At 35.4% G+C, this 4,670-nt stretch overlaps 1 long non-coding RNA gene across 1 annotated transcript; it reads right to left on the bottom strand.

The window, feature by feature from the left end:
* Window positions 1-36: 36 nt before the first annotated feature.
* On the bottom strand, window positions 37-4,085 carry LOC111089868. The gene is made up of 2 exons (XR_002614029.1): window positions 4,004-4,085; window positions 37-1,437 (listed from the first exon to the last, which is right to left on the bottom strand). It is a non-coding gene; the product is annotated as an uncharacterized LOC111089868 (long non-coding RNA).
* Window positions 4,086-4,670: the final 585 nt, after the last annotated feature.

The raw sequence follows: 4,670 nt of genomic DNA, 5'->3' as shown, positions 1-4,670 counted from the left end.
GATAGGACCAGCCAGTCTTGTCCATACCTGTCATTCTAATGATGACAATATTAATGATAGAACCAGCCAGTCTTGTCTATACCTGTCATTCTAATGATGACAATATTAATGATAGGACCAGCCAGTCTTGTCTATACCTGTCATTCTAAATGATGACAAAAGTAATGACAGGACCAGCCAGTCTTGTCCATACCTGTCATTCTAATGATGACAAAAGTAATGAAACAAGCTTGCAAGATTGGAACATAAACATGAAACAAGCTTGCAAGATGGGAACATAAACATGAAACAAGCTTGCAAGATGGGAATGTAAACATGAAACAAGCTTGTAAGACGGGAACATAAACAAGCTTGTAAGACAGGAACATAAACATGAAACAAGCTTGCAAGATGGGAATGTAAACATGAAACAAGTTTGTAAGACAGGAACATAAACATGAAACAAGCTTGTAAGATGGGAACATAAACATGAAACAAGTTTGAGAGACAGGAACATAAACATGAAACAAGTTTGTGAGACAGGAACATAAACAAGCTTGTAAGATGGGAATGTAAACATGAAACAAGCTTGTAAGACAGGAACATAAACATGAAACAAGCTTGTAAGACAGGAACATAAACATGAAACAAGCTTGCAAGATGGGAATGTAAACATGAAACAAGTTTGTAAGACAGGAACATAAACATGAAACAAGCTTGTAAGACAGGAACATAAACAAGTTTGTAAGACAGGAACATAAACATGAAACAAGCTTGTAAGATGGGAACATAAACATGAAACAAGTTTGAGAGACAGGAACATAAACATGAAACAAGTTTGTGAGACAGAAATGTAAACATGAAACAAGTTTGTAAGACAGGAACATAAACAAGCTTGTAAGACAGGAACATAAACATGAAACAAGTTTGTAAGACAGGAACATAAACAAGTTTGTAAGACAGGAACATAAACATGAAACAAGTTTGTATGACAGGAACATAAACAAGTTTGTAAGACAGGAACATAAACATGAAACAAGCTTGTAAGATTATTTATTCACCTCATTATAAAACATATATAAAACAAACATTGTACATTATGCTAAACAAAAACTCAAAGAAATCCACAGATAATCTGAACATCAGCGGTGCTTCTTAAAGAGAAAATACATAAAACAGAATTAAATATATTGTTAAAAAAAACTGTAATTTCTTGAATTGTGCTTAAAATTAAATTTTATGACAATATGAACACTTTCAGAGGGTTCATAATTTCGTACCTGTGAAGGGTAAATATAATGACGTGGACACTGCTTCAAATGGTTTAATATCTTTCAACTGCTTTTGGAATTCAAAGACTAATGTAGTTGACGTGGTCAACCGAGTGAAAGCGTGTGGATACTGCTTTCGAACCTCCATTCTTCAGGGTGACGGATTAAGATGTGCTGAACGTGTAGTCTGAATGAAGTAAATAGTACTAAAATTAGCAAGACGACACTTACAATAAAACGAAGAAAGGAAGTTAACACTACAAAACTAAAGTAAAAAAAAATATGACGCGTTAATATAGGATTCCTTTAAAATCACAAAATTAAATGTCAATCTATTTGATGGTCAAAAGACCGTTTTGGCCAGGTGGTTAGGGCACTTGACTCGCAATCTGAGGGTCGCAGGTTCGAATCCCTGTCATACCAAACATGCTCGCCCTTTCAGCCATGGGAACGTTATAATGTGATAGTCAATCCCACTATTCGTTGATAAAAGAGTAGCCCAAGAGTTGGCAGTGGGTGGTGATGACTAGCTGCCTTCGCTCAAGTCTTTCAGTGCTAAATTAGCTTTGTGTAGCTTTATGCAAAATTCAAAAACAAAGTCTGTTTTAATAATATTTTAACCCTAAGTTTACATCAAGTTTAATGTTTTTACACTGTCTGTCTTAAATGTTTAAGTCATCAAATCTTAACTTTGGTAAAAAACAAAGTAACTTTAGAGAAAATAACTGTTTACCTTTTCTGAAGAGTTTATTAATAATATGACATTGTATCTTAGGTTAAAATATGTATAGTGGTTTTAACTTTTTCAAACATTTGTTGAAAATTATAAAAAAAAATTCTCGTATCATGAAGAATAACCAAAAATTAAACAATCATCAATTTTGTCAGCTGTTTGGTCCAGTTGACTAACACATGAATGTATAGGTTTATATTTGAATTTACGATGTCACGTGAAATAAGAACAGTCCAAGTTTTAATTTTGTGCTAAACCTGCTTTATGATCTACAACAAAGGTTTTATAAATGACTTGGCAGTGTAGTAGGTTGTAACATTGTTGTAGCTGATCTAACAGTGGTAGTGTAGTAGGTTGTAATATTGTTGTAGCTGATCTAGCAGTGGCAGTGTAGTAGGTTGTAACATTGTTGTAGCTGATCTAGCAGTGGCAGTGTAGTAGGTTGTAACACTGTAGCTGATCTAACAGTGGCAGTGTAGTAGGTTGTAACACTGTAGCTGATCTAACAGTGGCAGTGTAGTAGGTTGTAACATTGTTGTAGCTGATCTAACAGTGGTAATGTAGTAGGTTGTAATACTGTCGTAGCTGATCTAGCAGTGGCAGTGTAGTAGGTTGTAACTGTTGTAGCTGATCTAGCAGTGGCAGTGTAGTAGGTTGTAACACTGTTGTAGCTGATCTGGCAGTGGCAGTGTAGTAGGTTGTAACACTGTCGTAGCTGATCTAGCAGTGGTAATGTACTAGGTTATAACACTGTCGTAGCTGATCTAACAGTGGCAGTGTAGTAGGTTGTAACACTGTCGTAGCTGATCTAGCAGTGGCAGTGTAGTAGGTTGTAACACTGTTGTAGCTGATCTGGCAGTGGCTGTGTAGTAGGTTGTAATATTGTCACAGCTGCAGTGGCAGTGTAGTAGGTTGTAATACTGTCACAGCTACAGTGGTAATGTACTAGGTTGTAACACTGTTGTAGCTGATCTGGCAGTGGCAGTGTAGTAGGTTGTAACACTGTCATAGCTGATCTAGCAGTGGCAGTGTAGTAGGTTGTAACACTGTCGTAGCTGATCTAGCAGTGGTAGTGTAGTAGGTTGTAACACTGTTGTAGCTGATCTAGCAGTGGTAGTGTAGTAGGTTGTAAAGTAATACTGTCACAGCTGCAGTAGTAGTGTACTAGGTTGTCATACTGTCACAGCTACAGTAGTAATGTACTAGGTTGTAATACTGTCACAGCTACAGTGGTAATGTACTAGGTTGTAATACTGTCGTAGCTGATCTAACAGTGGTAGTGTAGTAGGTTGTAATACTGTCACAGCTACAGTGGTAATGTACTAGGTTGTAATACTGTCACAGCTGCAGTAGTAATGTACTAGGTTGTCATACTATCACAGCTACAGTGGTAATGTACTAGGTTGTAATACTGTCACAGCTACAGTGGCAGTGTAGTAGGTTGTAATACTGTCACAGCTGCAGTAGTAATGTACTAGGTTGTAATACTGTCACAGCTACAGTAGTAATGTACTAGGTTGTAATACTGTCACAGCTACAGTGGTAATGTACTAGGTTGTAATACTGTCATAGCTGCAGTGTAGCAGATATTCTCTGCTACTGTGGTATCACTAACGTTTCTGTATGATTAACCATGAATTAAAACAAACCGATATTAAAACATACCGAACGATCGTGTTAAACAAATAATACAATATATATACCATAGACCACGTTTACAGAAACCGAATAATGGAAATATCCATTGTACTCTATTACAATAACGTAAATAAACGTAATACACCACTCTAGAACTAACTCAACAACTCATATAAATAATATTGAACGTAAAACTGGTACACAATTAAAAACATTTTATTTAGGCCTATCTATGGCCTTCAGAAAATTGACGACTCTACCTGTTTCGACGTTGTGTACCAGTTCAACGTTGAATATTATTTATGACTTTAACTTTATACACAAGTGCCAAAATACTATAACAACTCATATGGTGTAAAACCCACGTAACACTAAATATTACAGTCAACTGTGTAATCAGACAGTTTCAATGCTTCTTCCTACAGTTCGGTTAACAGCAACACCCTGAAAATCTTGTCTTGCACGTACTTTGTATGTCTGTGAATGACGTAATTAAAAGACAGAGATATTAATAATAATTATCATAAATAATACCTCAATATGTCACTCTGGTGTCCTAGAAAAGAAACAGAGTACGGGGCCGTCATTAAATTCGGTAATAAAAGTACGTGAAAAAAAATAACGATAATAGTATGTTTATTCATACTAGTAAACCTATCCTTTCAATGCACGGACTTAGGCTGACTATTATTAGAAATAAAATTTCAATAAACGGTATACAAAACCAGTCTTCCTAATTGTAACAAACATAGATACAAATAGATATTACATTATGTATATATTAGGTCGTCAAGAAATTAATATCGCTATTTTTTAGATGAAAAAAACCCGAACAACTTATATATCAAAACAAAACATTTATTAAATTAAATAGTCTCCATTCTTATCGATGATGCTTTTCCATCTTACAATAAGGTTGTTAATACCCTGATTAAAGAAATCACTTGGCTTTGAAGTAAAAAAAACATGTCGATGTCCTCTTTAACACCTATTTGCACACGTTTTCCCATTAAGATGGTGTTGCAGCGAACGAAAAATATGGTAATCTG

This window comes from Limulus polyphemus, unplaced genomic scaffold (genome assembly GCF_000517525.1).
Source record: "Limulus polyphemus unplaced genomic scaffold, Limulus_polyphemus-2.1.2 Scaffold7685, whole genome shotgun sequence".
Lineage (NCBI taxonomy): Eukaryota > Metazoa > Arthropoda > Merostomata > Xiphosura > Limulidae > Limulus > Limulus polyphemus.
This window is presented reverse-complemented; position numbering and strand designations above follow the sequence as displayed.